The sequence below is a fragment of the Hemicordylus capensis genome, chromosome 2 (genome assembly GCF_027244095.1).
Source record: "Hemicordylus capensis ecotype Gifberg chromosome 2, rHemCap1.1.pri, whole genome shotgun sequence".
NCBI lineage: Eukaryota > Metazoa > Chordata > Lepidosauria > Squamata > Cordylidae > Hemicordylus > Hemicordylus capensis.
The window spans coordinates 307,783,275-307,804,785 of NC_069658.1; the positions used below are offsets into that span (position 1 = coordinate 307,783,275).

Sequence of the window (21,511 nt, forward strand, 5' to 3'; positions counted from 1 at the left end):
GTGCCCTGGAATGTGCGTCCCAGCGCCCAGCTGATTGGCTGGGTGGCAGAGGTGCCTGATTGGCTGACACGCACCCAGGAGGATTGGTTGCCATGGTGGCAGTGGATGAGCCGCAGAGGCCAGAGGCAGCAGCAGGTCCAGCCCGGAGGCAAGGCCCAGGAGGCAAGGCCCAGGAGGGGGGAAAGAAGGGGGGCAGAAGTGGCAGTGGGGAGGAGAGGTGGCTGGGCCCTGCACAGGCCGGCTGTGGTTAGGAAGTGGAGACTGGAGCAGAAGGTGGGGGGGAGGTAACCGCCGGCCCCAAAGAGTGCACAGATGCTCTGTGCGGGGTCGGCTAGTTGATTATACTACGCCTTGAACATCTAAAGGGATACAAGCCTATTATATATTTTGACATCACTAACTGACACATGTTCATGATACTGACTGAAAGAATATTTATACTCAACAATGATGAATATAATGCAGGGCCCCACAAATTTTGGCTGGCTTTGGTAGCAAGTCAAGAGTTGTGCTTGCCATCAACCCCACACCTCCCCTGACTCAGGGCAGAGAGTGGGATCTTCTTTCTGGCATTGCCCTGAGTGCCCCCTTTGGAAGAACTCAGTAGCAAAGGAGGAGGAGGAGGAGGAGGAGGAGGAGGAGGCGGAGGCACCTTTCAAAAATGTCCCCAAGTTCCCTTCCTGGAAGCCTTTAAGGGTGCCTGCCTTTAAGGGTGCTCTTACCTTCCTGCCGCCCCATTGCCCCCTTTACCAGAAGCAACTGGAAGTATTTGACGTGCCTGTGTATGTTGGGCATGTGGGCACGCACATCATACATGTTGTAGGCATGTATCTGATGTGTGCATGTGAGTCTGACATGCACAGGTGCATCTAGTACTTCCGGTTACTTCCAGTAAAGGGGGCAACAGGTTGCAGGGAGGTACGCTGCCGCCTCAACAGACTTTTAGGAAACCAAGGACCAGCAGGGGAAACACGGCGACTGGGAGGTAAGAGCACCCTTAAAGGCAGACATCCCCCTGGCATCAAACCTTCGAACCCAGCAGTGTTCGAACCTGTTCAGAGGCCCATAAAAGGGCCCGTAAACCAGCCTTCCAACAGGTTCATGCACATCCCTAATACTGACATAGAAGGACCAAAGGTCTGACTCTGTATAAGGCAGTTTCCTATGGTCCTTTGTCCATAAGAGTCCCAAATTCCAGCACTTTTGGAAATGGGATATAGGTGGTTGACACAGGTGGTCTTGCAAGCTCAACTGTAGACCCCTGAGTTGATGAATGTACTGGTTTTTATCATTTTCTCCACTTAAAGCAAAACATATTATTTGTAAAGCTCTCTGTGATGTGTGATAGTGACAATGTCATCTCATTATACATGATCCATGAAACATTTGCTCAAACTCTGCCCCTGCATCTGTACAGCTTTAGAGAAGTGTTGATGTGCATAGGGGTAAGAAGTGGGAAGTCTACACAATTTGCTGCTGTTCCATTACAGTTGCTACTAACAACAATCTGGAGTTACCTGCCAGCATGTCCCTATTTTCCTATTCAAGTGAATGTGAAAATTGGGACATGTTGGTAGGTATGTTGGGTTAATACAGATGGCTCTGTGGTGGCTAGAAAACTTTCTAGATTGCCTATGCACCCAACCACAAGCAGTCTTGATCATCCATCAGGTCCCATCATTCTGAAAATTCAAAATGAACTGAGCAGTTGCCAACACAATTAAATTAACCAGGGACAATTGCAACTTGGAAATCAAGAACACATGTACAAGACAGGGAATCATGACATTGTGCATGCAATATCACTTTTAAGTAGATATGGGTGTAGCCGGTCCACCCATAGATAGATAGATAGATAGATTCCATATTTGTACCCCAACAACAAGGTCATGGTAGCTTACATGAGGTTTCACTCTGTGATGTTTAACAACAACTTTATTTATTGGCCTCCTCATAACATTGTTCTTTGGGTGGTGAGTAATAAGTGAGCTCACCCAGAATGATTCATGGCTGAACAGAGATCTGAGCCTGCATAACTTTGCCACAGCACCATTTTCATGCAATCTGAGAGAATCTGGTTTCTCTTAAAGGGTCAATAACATATTAATAGTCAGTAATGTCAAAGGTTAAGGCAAACTCTAAACTAACAGATGATTAACGCAGATTAATTATATATTACATTACCACCGCACCCAAGGTTGAATCTGTTACAGGAAAGAAAGATTAAGGGGAGATATATTAACAATTTTCAAATAATTAAATGAATCTCAGAAACAAGAAGAGAGCTAATTGTTCACCTTATTCTCTAAGGGCAGGTCATTAAGCAGTATTTTAAAACTCTGTGTGGAATGAAAGAAACTAATGTACAGATTCTGGTTAAGTATCCAGGGGTGGGGGTGTCAGGCAGAGAAGCCAAACTAATAAGCAACAAAATAGGCAGGCACTTACAGAATCAACTTTCTTGGAGAAGTTTTTTAAAAGTCTGGAAAAGAAGGATATTTGATGATCTCAGCCCTTTGACTTAGTAGCCTGACTATTGATCCCAAACTGAATGAGCAACTTCAAGGGCAAAGAAACAGAAAGAAAGATGGAAGTACAAATGCTATAAATTATAGTAACAAGATTAAATTATGTAACAGCCTTTACTTTTGTTGGGTTCACAGGTTCTTTTTATGACAGCCATCACATTATCATGTATTATTAGTAGATCTGGAGTGCTTAGGTTTGGGGTTTGGACTTTCTCCAAACCCCTCCAAATTTGGTAGAATTAGACATGGTTTGATTTCACCAATCTGATTTTACACAGGTTTATTAGTATTCCTGTTGTCCAATGTTGGCATACCATTGGACAATGTAGCATAAGAGACAATGATATGCGATCACTGGCAGTAATTTCAAACATTCCTTTTCTCAAGTGATAACTGCAGCTATCACATGAACAATAAGTGAATTCTTAGAATGTTATCTAAATTTTCCCAGTTGCTGGTCAGAGGAGGGAAAGTATTCATTTAGTTTTCACAGCAAATACAGAAGAACGTGTAATAACTCTGCTTTGTAGTAATATCCTTGTTGGGGAGTCGAGAAGGCACTCCTGAAAAGGGGTATGATTTTGTATGGCATTTTGAAAGCTCCTTGTCTTACTATAACCTCATAAAATTCAGTTTTGAAGCTTGAATCTGTACTGAACCTGCATTAGATTCAAGGATGAGTGGATTTTCCTCATTCTACTGCAACCAGGTCCTTATATGTATTGGTAAAGCACCACACAAAAAGAACCATGATGCAATTACATATGATAACATTAAAATTGCTTTTTTGCTGCATTTTATCAATGTGCATGTCCACACTGGTAAAGCAGAAAGGAAGATAAAAATGAACTGAAGAAGCTAGAAGCTTCTGGAAAATGTTCTGTACAACATCACAGTGTTCTGTACAACATCTATTTATTTATTTATTTAATACATTTCTGTACTGCCCAAAACGTAAGTTCTCTGGGTGGTTTACAAAACAATAAAAATAGCCAATAAAAGATTAAAACATTTCAACAATTAAAATTTAAAAGTTAAAACTATTAAACCACAATTAAAACACAATTTAAACAATATCTAATTAAAAGCCTGAGTGAACAGATGCATCTTGACTGCCCTTTTAAAAGTTGTAAGAGATGGGGAGGCTCTTATTTGAGTAGGAAGTGTGTTCTGGAGAATGCCCGTCCCCAAGTAGCCAGCAGACGAGCTGGTGGCAACTGTAGACGAACCTCTCTAGATGATCTCAATGGGCGGTGTGGTTCATAGCAAAGAAGACGTTCTCTTAAATACTCAGGGCCCAGGCTGTTTAGGGCTTTATAGGTTATAACCAAAACCTTGTACTCTGCCTGGAAACATACCGGCAACCAGTGTAGATGTTTTAAGATAGGAGTGATATGGTCTCTCTGAGATGACCCAGAGACCAATCTGGCTGCCGCATTCTGGACTAAATGCAGTTTCTGGACTACGTACAAAGGCAGCCCCACATAGAGCGTATTGCAGTAGTCAAGTCTGGAGGTGATCAGCAGATGTACTATTGTTTTGAGGTCATTTATCTCAAGAAATGGATGCAGATGGTGTATCGGCCGAAGCTGATAAAAGGCACCTCTGGCCACTGCCTCAACCTGGGACATCAGGGAGAGTTTTGTGTCCAGAAGCACCCCCAGACTACATACCTGTTCCTTCTGGGGAAGTGTGACCCCATCCAGAACAGGCAGATCAAAATCATTTCCCGAGTTCTGACCCTGCACAATAAGTACCTCCGTCTTATCTGGATTCAGCCTCAGCTTACTTCTCATCCAGCCCATCACTGTCTCTAGACAGGCATTTAGGGAGGTTATGCCTTCTCCTGATGACGTTGACATGGAGAAATAGATTTGGGTGTCATTAGCATACTGATAACACCCTGCACCAAATCTCCTGATGATCTCTCCCAGCGGTGTCATGTAGATGTTTTGTTAAACAATATCAGAGACAATATGGAGCCCTGAGGGCTTTGCTTTGCTGCAGTGCCTCCCACCCCCAACCCCCTCAGATGCTCCAGAAGGATACTATGGTCATGGTCAATAGTACTGAAAGCTGCTGAGAGGTCCAAAAGGACCAACAGAGTCATACTTCCTCTGACAATTCCCAATTGGAGATCATCCATCAGGCTGACCAAGGCAGTCTCCACCCCATAGCCTACCCGAAAGCTGGTCTGAAATGGGTCTAGATAATCAGTTTCATCCAAGATTGCCTGGAGTTTGGAGGCTACCACCCTTTCAATTACCTTGCCCAGCCACGGAAGGTTGGAGACAGGCCTATAGTTGCTTAACTCTGAGGAATCCAGGGCAGGCATCTTCAGAAGTGGTCTAATAATTGCCTTCTTAAGACAAAGAGGAATCCTGCCCTCCCTCACAGAAGCATTTATTATCTCTACCAGGCCTTCTACAACAACCTCCCTGCCAGATCGTATTAGCCATGTAGGGCAAGGGTCAAGAGAACAGGCGGTAGGCCACATCACTCCAAGCAGCTTGTCCACATCCTCATGAGTCACAAACTGAAACTGATCCAGCTTAACCACATAAGAGGAGTCACTGGACACCTCCGATTCAGACACTGCAGTATTTATGGGCTCTAAATCCAAGTTGGCCCGAATACAAGAGATTTTATCCACAAAGAAATCATTAAATACATCACAGAGGGTGATAGATGGTTCCAAATTCTGATTCAAGGGAAGAGGGGCACTCACTAGCCCTCTCACAACCCTGGACAACTCCACCAGATGTGAACTTGCGGATGCAATACGGGCTGAAAAGAATTGCTTCTTTGCTGCCCGTATTGCCAGAGCATAGATCTTCAAATGTGCTCTATGTTATAATCTGTCAGCTTCAAGTCAAATCTTCCTCCACTTGCGCTCCAGTCATCTACCTCGCTGCTGTAGCCCCCGTAGTTCTTCTGTATACCAAGGTGCCAATTTTGAAGCGGGTCGGAGAGGACGCTTAGGTGCGATGATGTCTACTGCCCTGGTGAGCTTGCTGTTCCAGTTCTCCACCAGAGCATCAACAGGGTCACCAGCAGAGCCAACACTAAATCCTTCCAGGGCTTCTTGGAACCCAACTGAATCCAATAACCTTCTCGGGCGGACCATTCTAATGGCCCCTGCGAAGGTGGGGTGTGATTGTGAGACCAACCTTGACCAGATGGTGGTCCATCCGTGACAATGGGGAAATCACAGGATTCCCCACCCACGGAACACCACCCTGATCAGAGTGAAAGACCAGATCAAGAGTGTGACCTGCAATGTGCATCAGTCCGGAGACCCTTTGGGATAGGCCCATAGTTGTCAAGGCCACTATGAACTCCTGAGCCACCCCAGACAAATTGGTCCCATAGTGGACATTGAAGTTCCCCAGCACCACAAGCCTGGGAGACCAACGCCAAACCTGAGACCAAGTCCGTCAGCTCAGTTAGAGACTCCATTGGGCAGTGGGGCGATCAGCACACCAAGAGAAGTCCAAGTCTATCCCTGATCCCCAAACTTAGGTACACACATTCAATATGGTCAGACACTTCCACAGGGATCCTGGTCAGGGAGAGGTTATTCATATAGACCACAGCCACTCCACCTCCCTGCCCATGTCCCTGTACCCCCTCCTCAACAGAGTACCCTGGAGGGAGAAGCTGGAACCAGACTGGGCCACCAGCCTCCCCCAACCAAGTCTCTGTAATACATACCAGGTCTTCCCCTTCATCCAGAATCAAATCATGGATAGTTTCCAACTTATTCTGGACAGACCTGGCATTACAGAGGAGCAAGGTGAGAGTCTGTAGTAGTGTGCATGGTTCAGTTCGGGCACACTGTTACAGACCTCCGGACCGCTTCGGCAGTCCAGTGGTCCAGAGGTTCGGATGGGCGGGGGCATGTAGCTTTAAGCAGGGGGGTGGTAGTACTTACCCCCCCACCACCGCTCTTCCCCCTTCGGCGCTGGTCCTTTTAAACATCTTCTTGGGGTGGCAGAGTTCCTCCCTGCCACCCCTGCCCCCGTCATTGTTCCTTAAGGCTTAAAAGGCCTTAAGGAACAATGGCGCGCGCGCGCCACCATCAAAAACGAGCGCGCGCGCCGCACAGGGCGCATGCACGCCGCTAGCTCTAGTCTCTTTTAAGCCTTAAGGAACAACGACGGGGGCAGGGGCGGCAGGGAGGAACTCTGCCGCCCGAAGAAGATGTTTAAAAGGACCAGCACCAGAGGGGGAAGAGCGGCGGGGGGGGGGTAAGTACTACCACCCCCCTTAAAGTAAAAGTCCCCCCCGTGCCGGACCGGGGGGGACTCCGGACCGCCGTGCACACCCCTAAGAGTCTGTGGGAGGTTGGCACTGCTCCCCAAGGTCAAAGAGCTGGCAAGGCAGCCGGAAGGGGAAACAGCTAATAAATATCTGACTTCCCTTCCTCTGTAACGACATGCTGACCTGCCAACTTTACTTCCTCTCTTCCCTACCACCACCGGAATAGCCATCCCACAGTCAGTGGACACACACCCTGTATCCCCATCCCAGACAAACCATGACGCACCTGAAACACCCAGGATCCAAAAACAAGAGAAGCCAAAAAATATCACCAGGCCCTCACCCTTGTTGCCCCCCCTGAAGTGGCTCCCCCAAAGGGGCAACCCGCTTTGGTGTCGCCCCTTCGGTGGCAACCCCGCCACCACAGTGCAGCAGTCCATTTATAAGCCCAGAAAGATGGCTACTCTAAGCAGCTGACCCTCAGGAACTGTTGACTCACTCCCTCTGGCCCCTATGCCACACAGACTCACCTGCAGGGCAGCCACAGCCCCACAAGCTATAGGGCACCCAGGCTGGCAAGCTGACAACAGCAGACAGCAACTGCTCAGGCTCTCACCACTGGGAAGCCACTGTCTCTGGGAAGCAGATGTTAGAGCCGCCTCCTCCCTACAAGGCTTCTGGAAACTGAGGCTTTTAGAACTAAAACCAGGAACAACAATTCTTATTGCACAGGTTCTATTTTGGAAACAAGACTGGGTAATCCCAACCACCAAAATCCAGTAAGACATGTGGATGTGGACAATTACAATAGTATCCCTAAGTAAGGATGTGCAGAAACCGTAGCACCACTAGCCTGGCAAGAAGCTACACTGTCTGGCTCTTCTCATGTGACCTGGGGTATCTGATACTACCCTCCGGCTATGGGAAGAAATTACTGCAATGGCTCCCACACTGCAAAGGCAACATCAGAAAGCATCCACCCTTGGAGGCGGCGGCAGTGCCAATTCAATACTTGGGTCTCAGTCAAGTGCTTAAGAAAAACCAGAATTAACTGTGTGCAACAGTTGCACAGGCCTTTTATATACATAATTTTTGGATGCAATGTAAATTAAAACATATGACCACATTCTTTTTTCATCCACTGTCACAGATATGAATTTTCATGGGAAGTGAACACAAAAATAGGGGTGTGAACTTGATCAAAGCAAAATCATTCAAATTCCAGGAAAATGTTTATAGTAGTCCACTTGTTTCTGCCACAGATGTTTCAGCTGGTACAATTTAGCTAGCATGCACATTTGCTTAAAGAAATGATTAAGTGCTTCTTTTTTTACAGATAGTTCTCACAGAAGATTTAAAAACTGAGTAGACAGCATTGCTTTCTTTTTGTTCCTTGGTACACTTCTCTTGTGAAATGAAATTAACAGGCATATTTGAACATATATTTGGTTCTACACAATAGTCAGTTTTAAAGTAATTAAACACAGGTTTCCGCTTTATTCTTCATAAATGTTTGATGCGAGGGGAAGGGAACAAAAAATATAAAACAGTGCTGAAAAAAGATAACACAGTGCTCTAGGTGAGAATAACAACTATTCCATCATTTGACTTGAGTGTTTTGTCTAAATCTACAATTAAGCAAAAAACAGATGTTAAATGTCCTCTAGATGTTAGTCTAGTGGACTAAATGTGCATGATTCTCGCCCTGAAAACAAACAGCAGTGCTTAGATCCAGACCTAGACCCAATCAATTATTTAAGTCTTGGAAAGGGCTCGGCTGTCCAATAGGGATGTGCGGAACCAGTCCAGGGGTTCAGTGGGGGGGTGTCAGTTTGACCCTGAGCTCCTGAACCGAACCACTGAACCACCTTGCAAGTCCGCAATTTTTTTAAAAAAGATGATAATTTTTGTTACCTTCAGCCACTTTGGGGGGCTTCCTGTAGGCCATGGGGGGGTGTTCCATGATGTCCCCCCCTCCCCTCACCAGCCTCTCACATCACCACCACGGCCCATCAGGAGCCTCTGGCCGGTTGAAGCCTCCATAGATCAGTGCGGTGACCATTTTGGAGGCCACTGCACATGTGCAAATGGCCTCTGCAAGGCCTGGCATGGCCTACAGCCTCACAGAAACCATTTACAAATGCACGGTGGCCATTTTAAAAAATAAAAAATATGGCCACCCAAAAATAATGGCCGCCGCACATGCGCAAATGGTCTCTGTGAGGCCCTGGGCCATGCCAGGCCTCAGAGGCCATTTGCACATGTGTGGAGGCCTCCAAAATGGCTACGATGCCAAACTACAGATGCTCAAACAGAGCAGAAAAGAGGCTCTGGACAGGCCATGGAGGTGGTGTGCGAGGCCAGTGGGGGGAGGGGAAACCTTCACGGACAAACACACACACACACGGCAGCCTACCGGAAGCCTCTCAAAGGGGCTGAAGGTTTTTAAAACAAAACAAAACAAAACCATAAAAATAAAAATAAAAAATTTGTGAACACCCCCAGACTGAACCGGGCGGGGGGGGGGGTTTCAAAGGGATGGAGGACTGAATTGGTCCAGTCAGGTTCGAGTCTGAACTGAGCCAGCTGGTTTTATGCACACCCCTACAGACCAGGCTTCTGCTTGTACAGTTCTCATGACTGGTAATGCTATTAATTACGCCAAATGAGTCAAAAAAGCAGTTCAAGGCAAGTACCGTATCCAGTACGCAGAATCCAAAAGTCCACAAAGTGGACAGCAACAAATCCTTAATTACTAAGGAGATGTAATGAACCAGCCGTCAGGATCAGCTCAGTACTGAAGTTCATGTACATCAGGGGTGGGTAACCTTGGCCCTCCAGCTGTTTTTGAACTACAACTCTCAGCATCCCTAGCCACAATGCTGGGAGTTGTAGTTCAAAAACAGCTGGAGGGCTGAGATTCCCCATCCCTGATGTACAGGATCATGGGCATACAGGGGCGGGGCGGGGGCAGGAGCATGGGCTTACCCCCCTGGTTTGGTCCCCCTCCTTTATAGCCCTAGCTGGTTTTGAAATGTGGCGCAAAGCTTCTGTGCTGGACTTGGATTACAGAACTGATAATCATGCGTTTCATGACTGACAGGGGCATCATATTGCATAATTGCTTCAAGATTAGAAGAACTTGGTCTTTCTGCTGGTGGTGAGAAATATTGACTTTCTCCTCCATTTCTTTACCCCATCACAGCAGTCAAAGGCACAGGGGACTGAATATTTCCCCATCCTAAGAAATCAACTATGCCTTTCAGAAAACAGAGCATTTCAAAGAAAAGCAAAAATCCCCTTAGGGACCTTTCTCATGTGGTTGTTGAACTTTTATCTTTTTTTAAAAGAGCAGCTGATAAGAGTCACAGTTCCTGTTGGACTGCTTTACTTTTAAAAAACCTTTTCTTCTTCCTTTAACTGATTAAATAAATACATAAAGGATATTTTATATTTGTTAAATGAATTTTAGCCTGTTGTGATTTCTGATTGGTTGCTAAAAGAATCTGTGAGTGTCTGTGCTTTTTAAAAAACAATAAAGGTAAAAGTAAAGTTGTGCCGTCGAGTCGGTGTCGACTCCTGGTGCCCACAGAGCCCTGTGGTTGTCTTTGGTAGAATATAGGAGGGGTTTACCATTGCCATCTCCCGCACAGTATGAGATGATGTCTTTCAGCATCTTCCTGCTGAAAATCGCTGCTGCCTGATAAGGTGTTTCCCAGTCTGAGAAACATACCAGCAGGGATTCAAACCAGCAACCTCTGGCTTGGTAGTAGGGCTTCAAAAATATGAACTGGGACTGTTGGTTCCTGTGATCTGGTATTATAACAGAAGTGATAGATTGTTTTTTGCTTTATGTTCTTTTTAATATCCATTTGAATTTGCTTCTGAATTCACATGCTGCATGTGGCTAAGAGGTCTGTGTGTATGCACATGTGCATGTGTGTGCACACAGACACAGAGTATTTTATCATTTTCAAAGTTTATATCCTCCCCTTCCTCCAAAGAGCACAGGGTACTTTACATTCTATTTCATTACAACATCATTTATTTCATTTCATTTCTATGCCGCCCATCCAAAGTTCTGGGTGTTTCATACACTCCTATGAAAGTCTACTCAGAGTTCTATGGGGATTGAATGAGAGTTCACTGGGGCTTGCTCTTGGGTTAGTGGGTTTAAGACTACAGCCTTAGTCAAGACTAATTTAAGTCCAATTATTTCGATGAGCCTACTCTAAACAAGATTAACATTAGACACAACCTGTGCTTTGATTTCTATTTACATGCTTTGTATAAGCATATTTCCCCCTCCTCGAGAGAAGGTCTTGCAGATGCCCTTGCAGTCATTTACTAGATGGAACCACACTTGTATGTTAGTTCCTCAAATGTGCCTTCTCCTACATTGGGAAACACTGTTCTGAGCATCCTGAATGAGAAAACATTGGCTGAATTGTGGGTAATCCAATCACAACCTATTGTCCAGCACACCAACACACCATATGTTGCATGGGCTTAGAAAATCAACAAGTTAATACAAAACTTTAATCCTCAAAGTCTAAAAAAAAAATTGCTTTAGGAATACAAGTAACAGCATACAACCAGACATATACTGCTTTTTCTCATTAGTGGGATTTAAGCAAGATGGAGAACAAGCCTAGAAAAAGAACATTCTTATAATGAGCCTGAATTTACCTGGAGATTATAACTAGGGTGGCAAAGGGAACAAACCCTGATCCCTTGAACTGACTTCTTTCTATAAATAGCACAGGTAACTGAGGAGGAGGAGGAGTGATTTCCAGCAGAAGAATCTATGGGGAGTGGGGAGAGGTCAGGCACTTGAAATATCTCTACAATTTCTTTTGTGAGTTCTACTATGGACTTGGCCTATTTTGTGAAATCACAACAGAGAACAACTTCACATTCTTCTTATTATTTAGGTGCTCATGATTACTTCTATTTTTATAACAGCATGTCAAACAGCAGATGGTGGATTATACAATGAAAAATTACAATGCAGTGCAGTACTTTCTCCAGTGATGAGTCCTAAGTGATTCATGATCCTGAGGTGCATTTTCAAGATATGAATCCCCTAGGAATAAATGCATTGAAACAAAAGCTAGTACACTGGAGAGCATCCAGTAATAAATTCAACTCATCTTCTGTGTTAAAACAAAGAAAGATGCTTCAATCACTCTTATGGGGGCCCTCTGAGATTCAGATTAAAGCTTAACAGAAGTCAGTGCTCAAGTGTTATCCCATAAAACCAGAATAGATTTACTCTGATGTTTAAATCACTTTATGTCAGGTTTTTTTAAAAATAGAACTAATTAAGGTAAGAGCAGCAGAGAGGATTATATTATAATGGTGAAAATTATGCCAGCATTCAGAATATTCAAGTAGAACCTGGTGTTTCGTAGCACGTGTTTGCTCATGGGACTTTGTTATGAGAACAGCCTGTTTGGGGGCTACAAACAGCACCCCTCTATATGGTTTGGAACTGTAGACTTGCAGTCTCCATATTGGCTACTTGGACTTGAGGGGCCACGAACCCTCCACATGCCCATATTTGACAAACTCTCAGTCGCTTAGCATAAGCAGCCACTATTCCCTAACAGGGATTCCCAGATGTTGTTGACTATAACTCCCAGCATCCCCAGCTGCAGTGCGCTTGGGCTGGGGATTCTGGGAGTTGTAGTAAACAACATCTGGGAATCCCTGTTAGGGAACAGGGTATGACATGGGAATCCCTGTTAGGGAATAGGTATGATATGTGACTGAAAGGTATCCCCCATGCCCCTGTGTTGCAGTACAGAGAAGGATACTAGCTGAGGAAGACACAAGTCAAGGAGAAGAACTATTTTTCAAGAGAATAGTGATACCCCTCTTGTTGTTGGCACAAAGGATTAGTCTTACTAATCACCTCAAAAGGAGCTCAGATAAGGCTGTATCACTACCACCTCACTATTACAGTGTTAATGGTCTGACAAAGAACAGGAACAGCCTTCTTAGTGTGAAAAGCATCCCAGGCTCCACTACTGGAAGATCTTCCTGACTCATGAGGTAAGTTTTGAATTTGCCCATTTACTCTATCCCAAACAGGTTTTTCAAACCATTTCACGATATTGTCCCTCAATATTGTACTCACCCGTGATTGAATCATACAACATGTATTTGTTTGTTAACCAAATTTGTTAACCCATCCGGTCAGATCTGCTCAGATGGCCCTTTTGTCGGTCCCCGATCTCTGAGAGGTTTGGGGTGCTAGGACCCGTGAAAGGGCCTTCTCGGTTGCTGCCCCACTTCTCTGGAAATCACTTTCCTTGCAGATTCGTTTAGCTCCTTCCTTGCTGATTTTTAAATCTCTATTGAAGTCTTTTCTTTTTCGCCAGGCTTTTACCCTGTAGTTTACCTATTTGTTTTTTTTCCTTTTTTCTTTTTTGTTAGTTACTTTAGTTTTATTTAGAATGTAATTTTTATGCTGTCTTGTTTTGCATGTTTTTGTACACCACCCAGAGTCTTTGGAGTGGGCGGTATATTAAATGTTTCAAATAAATAAAATAAATAAACAAACCACAGATGTCATCCCCTGCAACCAGAAGGTGTGACCCGTGTTTGGCCCATAGGCATATTTTCGCCTATTTCAACCCCAAGCCCCAGTCAATGGTGTGCTCCTTCTTTGGGCCCACCATCCGCATGTGCTTTGGCTCTGGCTATTCCATCTACCATGACCATTGCTCCAGCTTCACTTCTAGCTCCTGGCTTGAACCTATCTCTTGATCCAGACCACACACCACAATTGGCTGCCTTAGAGAACCGAACTCCCCTAGATTTTCCCTGGAACCAGCTGCTTTCCTGGTTCCCTGCCTTGCAAGTGACATGCTTGCCTCTTCTCTACCCTGTCCTTCTGCTTGGCCCCTGGGAAGGAGGATCCCAGAATTCCCCATCCTGCAAGATTAATAGACACCCTGAAAGAATTGGAAGAAGGTATTACTAATGATCTCTCTCTCTCTCTCTCTCTCTCTCTCTCTCTCTCTCTCTCTCATTCATTTTACCTTAAGGCATTATCAGTTTGTTAATAATTACCAGCATACTGCAGCTAATGCTTTTTGGATGTTCTTAAGGAACTGCTCTTAGTAAACTCTGACTTCAGCCTTAAAGGCAGTTACATTCCTGACACCAAACAACTTACTTAGTGTAAATGTCCATCTAATGTTGGTGGACTGCACCATAGTAAATGGCTTGAAGCCTCCAGCCTGTCTAAGAATTAATTAGCATTGGTGTGTAATCAGATTTTTCTTTTGGTAATTGGGGAGTTTCCGAATAGGAAGAGTTACTAACTTGTTTTAGTGATGACTATTTGGGATATAATGTAGCTATTATATCTAGGCAATGCTTCAAGCACTGCAGAAGAATCATCATCATGAATACTGTATAATCTTAATACTCATGTTTACAAACTGTAAACCATACAGCGCTCTCGCTCTCTCTCTCGCTCTCTCTCCCCTTCCCACCTTCCCTCCTAGTCCTCTCTCTGGGAAGCCTTAAGCTGATTTAATCGCAATTCAAATCTTTAAGCTAAAAACACATCTTTAAGAGTCTCTGATTTACTTTGGTAGTTAAAGTTTTATGGCCTTTTATCAATTGCCTAACTGTTTTTCATTTCCTGTACCGCAATAACCCTTGAATAAACCTGATTGATTCCTATCTCAAGCCTTTATTTCCAGAGCAAAGCTTTGCACAAATCGATACTGTCATGGAATGTTCACTCCAGTCACATTAGCTCCCCACACAAGCCCCAAAGTAGTCTTGGAATGTTCCACCAGCATTCCAGAATAGTTCCATTAACAACTTAAGACACAAAAACCAAGCCTACTGAGGTCAAATCTTCCAAATGTCTGAGGGCTATTCACATGACCAAGCATGTGGGTGGGGAGGGGGAAAGGCAGGGTTCAACCTACCTTCCTCAAGATGATCGCTCTTTGCCCCTGTGGTGTGCAAACCATGTGCCTTCATGACCTGCGCTGCTGGGAGCAGCACAGATGACTATCCATGCTGCTCCTGGCAGCATGGATCAACAGAGGCCAGGACTTGTTATCCCAGCCTCAAGGTATCCCAGAGTGCACCACGAGCCAAGCACGTTGCACTGGTGAATGGGCACTCTAGGCACCCATCTCTGTGCAAGCAGCTCATGCTGACACACAATCCCGGCAGCCAGGTTAAGGGCATCATTTGCACCCTTAACTTCGGCTAAGAGCCAGGCTTCGGTGTTGGGTTTGGCACCGCAGGACTGTCGGGATCTGCATGGATCTTGGCTGCCTGTGAGAACAGTCTCTGAGTGGAATACCACTAGGTAGCTAGCATACAGCTAATACTTAAATATAGTTTAGTTATACTCAACAAACTTCAGTAAATTGATTTAAATTTTGGAAATACTCTACAGATAGAGTAGGTCTCAAAAAAAACACCCCACATTTTCCTATGTGGCAGATAGTTTCCAGTATGAGAGGTGTCAATGTAGCAATTTTTCAGTAGTCATAAGACTGGGATAAGCATCCCTGATATCATTCGGCGCCCCATGAAGTGTCTAACAAGACGAAAATCTGTAACTAGAATATTTTCTTTATGCAGATCATTATTAACAAAGAATTAAATATTAATAAAATATCTTATGCATTTTGTTTTAAGCAGAAGGAGCAATAAAATAAAATAAATGGAGCAATAAAATAAAATAAATATCTTGCAAAAGGTCCCCTTGTTCATCAAAAGGGAAGACAATGCCAACAATATATGATCAGTAGTTTTTCATAAGAACATAAGCTGCTTCTTGTATTAAGCCATATTAGGAATATGAAGCTACCATATACGGAGTCAGAGAATTGTGCCACTACTGTCTACTTTGCTTGGTAGTGGTTCTTCAAATGTCTCAGGCAGTGTCTTTCCCAGTTCTAATATTTTAGATCCAGAGATGCAGGAATTCAGGTTAGACCTTTTACATGCAAAGCACATGCTCTACCCACTGAGCTATGGCCTCTCCCAAACTGGGAAAGAGATTTTGTTTGGCTGCAGCACAAAAAGAATTTCTTCTCAGTGAACCGACATCCTCGGAAGAGAGATAATCATCCTGAGTTATGTTGCAGTCCACAATGTCCTAGGAAATGTCTGGCACTTTCCTTTTGTTCTTGAGATAGCTCATAATAAAAAACACACAGCACACACACACTAACAACAATATTCACCTTTCAGCCCTTTCAGAAAAGAAAGAAAGAAAAGAAAATCAATTTAGTAAAAGCAAGACAATAGCATAGTGAGGCCATTCAATTTGCTGTTCTGAATGTTCCATGTGTGTGCAGCATCAGCATGTTGCTAAACGAAGCAGAGGTGGTCGGAATTCTAGGGAATGCTTTAATCTCCTTGTAGATGGCAGGCTGGAGGAAATGGATAAATCGTCACTGTAGTTAAGTCATGGTCCAGCTATCCATTTTGCCAAATGTGTTTTAAACATTATTTTACCCTTGTGAGAAAGCAGTTAGGAGAACCATATGCTTGTCTTTTATGTTAGAAAGACCCTTTAAATATGTAATCTTCCCTGCTGCAGGACTGAATTTGCTGCATGGCATGCAATTCCATAAACCTTTGAGAGAACTATCTTTCCCACGGTTTCTGCCCCAGTATGGTGTTCACTAGCCTGGAGAAACTAATGAAAAAACTTTTCTCCTCTCCTCTCCACACACATTGCTGCTCTAGCCACCCACACTTCTTGACAGGTAAGTAAACTGAAGAGGGGAAGAATGTTTGAAGGAGGAGCTGGTAGGGATGGGAGAAAGAAGCCAGGAAATCTACTTTAGCTCTTGTTTGGATTTCAGATGGGGGAAGATTGGAGGGGCTTTAAAAGCTCAACTTTGATTAGAGGTGGGGTTTTATAAGCCCCCACAGTTTTTGTTCTTGCACAGTTTGTGGAAATGTCACCATCCATTGTGGTACACATACTACTACTACTATTACTAAGAGAGGAGAGCTGGTCATCTGATACAAGCATGACTTGTCCCCTTAGCTAAGCAGGGTCTACCCTGGTTGCATATGAATGGGAGATTAGAAGTGTGAACACTGTAAAAGATTCCCCTTAGGAGAAGGGGAAGCCGCTGCCAGTCTGTGAAGACATTACTGAGCTAGATAGACCAGTGATCTGACTCAGTATATCGCAGCTTCCTATGTTCCTATGTACTACAAATATTAATATAGCGCTTTTCATACAAAAAGAAAAGTATGTAGTATATACATAGTGGCACATTGACTCTTTTAGAGATGGCATGGGAGTGAGTAGGGATGTGTGAGCTAGTCGTTAGACTGGTTTGGTTTGACTCTGAACTGGATTTAAACTGACCCAGTCCAGTCTGGGCTTGTCCAAACCAGGCCAAACCGGCTTGCAGGGTGTGCTTGTGAAGGGGAAACTGGCAAGGATTCCCCTTTACAAGTGACAGGCATTCCCTAGTGTAATGTGGGTGGGGGCAAGATAAAAGGTACTTTTAAAACTCAGGCGGCCGGGGCAGTTGGAACAGTGGAGGCAGCCGCGGTGGAGACATTGGCAGCAGGGGCTCCTCCAACCCTCCTCCCAGCCAGTCTCCCAAATGAGAGTCTGGGCCAGCTTGCAAATCATGTGGTGATGCAAATGGCCTCTGTGCATGTGCAGAGGTAGCAAAAAAAAAAGCTTCTGTGCATGCACAGAGGCCTACACTGGGCCACAGCTGGCCCAGGCTGTCATTTGGGAGGCCGGGGGGGGGAGGGTTGTAGGAGTCCCCACTGCCACCGCCGTCAATGTCTCCTCCTCAGATTCCCCTTTACAAGTATACCCTCAGGGCCAGCCCGTGAGCCAGTGCTTAGAACCGGGGTTTGGTCTGGTTAGAACTCAGACTGGCACCCCCTTTGGGGGGCTAGTCCAGTTTGAATTTGGACCACCCAAGCCCAGGCCAGCCTGTAGCGAGCCAGCTCACACATCTCTAGGAGCGAGTCTAGGACTTATCTATGTCCATCCTTAGGAAGACTCTCATGTGTGATCAGCATGTTTGGGCATAATCTCTACTCTTAAATCTAAGGAACCCATTTTGTAGAGCTGTGCAAAGAGGGGTTGCCTCAGTGCTTTGGAGGGGCCTCCAATTTCAGCTCTCTGAAGCTTATAAACACCCCTAAAAGTATTTATAGATTAGGCAAAGGGCAGGGAACATACTGCTTTACTCCAGGCAGTGAGGGGAAAGCAGGCATGGTCTTTCATTTTAAAATTATTTCTTTTCTTGCCTTTCATTCCCCTGAAATCCTGAGGATACTGCAGGCACTCCTGGGAATTGTAGTCTTTCTGAGGATGTGCCATTGCTACAGTCTCAGAAAAGACTAAAATTCCAAGAAGCACGGACATCATTCCCAGGACTTCAGGGGAACGAAAGACAAAAAAGGATCATTCACATGACCATTTGTACTGGGGCTAAGGCAGGTGGGGGTGGGGGAAAGACAGGAGTGGTCCTTCCTTCCTCCATATGACCTGTGGTGCCTTGCAAGCCATGCTGCTTACGCACCCACATGATCACTACTGCGGAGAGCAGTGAGGCATTCTGGAGGCTGGGGGAATGAAACCCAGCCTCCAAGAATCTCACAATGCATGACGCTATTCTCATGCTGCATTGTAGACATTCCAGAGGCTGGGTCACTCCATCCCCCAGCTTCTATGATTGAAATGGCTGCCAGCAGCCCAGCTGCACAGACAACCAGGTGGTGGGTTAGAAGGGCATGCACACCTTTTCTCACCTCACTTTAGAACCCGGGCTAGCTGGCCAAGGAGCACAAGGATTGGGACTGATCCTGGCAGTTCACATGAGCATCTCTATCCGGGTATAGCTGCTCTAGTCTGAGAAGATCTGATCATGAAAAGGACCTAAAAGTCATTTTAAAATGCAAGTTGTAGAAGAGTGATTGATATAGATAGGATCTTCACTCATTGCAGGAAGTGAAGATATAGGAAAATGGCCTGTTATTTGCCCCCTACATGATTCTGTAAGTGTTCTTAGGAATGTGGGTGGCAGGGTCTGAATTGAAGGTTTAGGGGGCTGGATGGTTCAGCCTAGTTTGCTTTGCTTTAACTTCAAGCAGGTGGTAGCACAGTTTTTCGAGAATTGGGCAGAAGATGAATACACCTCCCAGGTTTCGTACACCCCTACCATTTTGTTCGGTTCATCATTCATCCAAGCTTATTATAATGCCCACGAACTAGTCCCAAGGGAGCAACAACCCTTCAGATCTGCTTCATTCCTCTGATTTCAATCCCACGACCACTGCAGCTAGCACATGGTGAGTGAAGAAAGAGCACAGGGTTAAAAGCAACAGTGGAAACTATCCAGTCAAAGAAAGGGAGGGGAGTGCAGAAACATTAAAAAGTGACTATACGTGTCCCATTCATTCTTCTGAAAGAGTGGAGGGACAAGTGTTGCTGTTTGTGCTTGCTGCATTTGCTTTGTAAAAATTGCATTTTTTATTTTTGATTATTGATGATTTGATTTTTTTTTTGATTATTTCAGCAGTGTATTGACTGAGTCTCTTTGGGGTTTCTTTGCCCATATGGACAGCAGTAAAAAATTAATTCAATTTTATCCCAATCCATGCTGGTGGTCATCACCACATCCCATGGCAGAGAATTCCATTGATTAATTATGTGCTGTGTGAAAAAGTACTTTCTTTTGTCAGTCCTAAATTTCCTGGCTATCAGTTCCATGGTATGACTCCTAGTTCTAGTTTTGTGAGAGAGGGAGAAAAAGTTCTCTCTCTCTCTCCACTGTCTTCACACCATGCATAATTTTATGGACCACTATAAAGCCTTCCCTTAGTCGCCTTCTTCCCTAGCATATCTGGGACTAGCCTTTGCTTTAGTTGGAGCGATTCAGTTGAAATATGTCTAGGGTGAAAAAGGATCTAACACCCTTATACCTTTGCTCCCAGAAAAAGAGGGGCTAGGGTACTAGTTGCTGGAGTGCCTGTTTGCCTTGGCTTAGTATTCTGAAGCAGTTTATTTTACAGCTTGCAAAGATTCAACTGAACTCATACAACGCTATTCAAAATGATATATCTATTGATCATTAGTTTAGATAGGCTATGTCTGCATTTTCTTTCCGTGTGCTCTAAAATGGGACCTCTTGGTCCTCATTCTCTGATAGTTGGCAAATGTGATCTCTTGGAGATATCTGAGAATGCCTAGAACTATCACACTTTTCTTTAAAAAAGTCAGAGACAGGATAATTGGAAGCAGTTCCCCCACTGAAATGCATGGGAACTAACTGACAAATTAGCTAATGAAAACGGGGGTGGGGGTGGGAGTTGTTCTTTTAGTGACATGCGCATGATTTCAATGAAAACACAGTCACAACAAGAGCTTTAGATACAAATATAATCAGAGACAAAAAATTTCTCCCACACACTAATCTGCACACAAGCAACCATCTTCAAGGTGATCAGTCCTCCCCCTCTTTTGTAACAGACGAATCATTGGAAAAGTACATCTGTGGCAATCTCATATGACTTTCTATAGGCAGTGGGGGTGGGGGATGTATAAGATCCTGCAACCTGCTTCCACTGAACTCTGTATTTAGCATCAACAACGAACATGATAGGGAGCAGTGTCTCTCCTGATTTAAGACACATTGATGCAGAGGCTGTAGTTTGAGAGGCAGCAGTTGTGACTATAAATGAAAGCTGTAAAGTTCAGGTCATAAAAGCATTGTGACATGTGCACTTTTGCTCCACCAGAGAATAGCCAATAAGCCTGTTTCACTCCATATGTTTAAAACAAAATCTTAAACGATGAAACAAATAACTGCTAGAAACTTCAATGTCAAGTGAAGATATTTGTCAGTTTTGATTATCTAGACTGTCCCTCTTCATGTGTGTAAGGATGCTACAGCTGCCATACAAATACAGAGTATTTATACTATTAACATAATGCAGCATTCAAGGCGGTGGGGACTTCTCTACACCTCAAGGCAAATAATAGGGCTATTCTCACGAGCAGCAAAAATCGGGCTAGAAGAGCCTAGCCCGATTTTTGCTGCTTGTGTAAACCACCGGGCTCGCAGGTGAGTCCGGTGGCTTACAAGCGGCTAACCCGCTTTTGTGGCCCTCCCATAAAACCAGGTTTGCGGAGTGAGCGCTCTGCAAGCCTGGTTTTACAGATCGTGAGTAGCCGCGGCATGGCTCCGTGCCATGGTTACTCACGAGTAGACTCCGAGAAAAGCCACCTCCCGGCTCCAGGGGTCTCCCCAGTATGCCCTGCGTGCTCGCACATGGCATACTGGAGCTTCTGGGGGCCATATGGCCCCCAAGTTCCCCAGCCCCCGCCAGCTCCGTCACAGAGCCGGCAATCGTGTGAGTGGCCGATCCAGCCACCCAGGGCTCCCTCCCCACGCACTCTCCAAAACTGGGTCTCACTGATCATGAGACCCAACTCACTATTTGCTTATTTCACTATTCTTCACAACTCAGTTATTGTTAAGACAGGAACATAGGAAACTGCCTGATCCCGGGTCAGACCATTGGTTCATCTACATCAGTATAGTCTACACAGACCGGCAGCACAGAGGTGTAACTAGGGAAAACGGCGCCCGGGGCAAGCACTGAAATTGCGCCCACCCCATCCCTGCCGCCCCCTTAGCTAAGCAGTGTCCACCCTGGTTTGCATTTGAATGGGAGAC

General features: G+C 44.8%; 1 protein-coding gene and 1 long non-coding RNA gene across 7 annotated transcripts in view; one reads left to right on the forward strand and one right to left on the reverse strand.

Moving 5' to 3' along the window:
- Positions 1–21,511, reverse strand: part of CACNA2D3 (calcium voltage-gated channel auxiliary subunit alpha2delta 3) — an 878,040-nt gene that overhangs the window by 409,440 nt on the left and 447,089 nt on the right. The gene's annotated exons all lie outside the window — the stretch shown is intronic.
- On the forward strand, positions 12,588–19,204 carry LOC128343859 (uncharacterized). Its single transcript, XR_008315643.1, has 3 exons — positions 12,588–12,848; positions 16,384–16,552; positions 18,924–19,204. It is a non-coding gene; the product is annotated as an uncharacterized LOC128343859 (long non-coding RNA).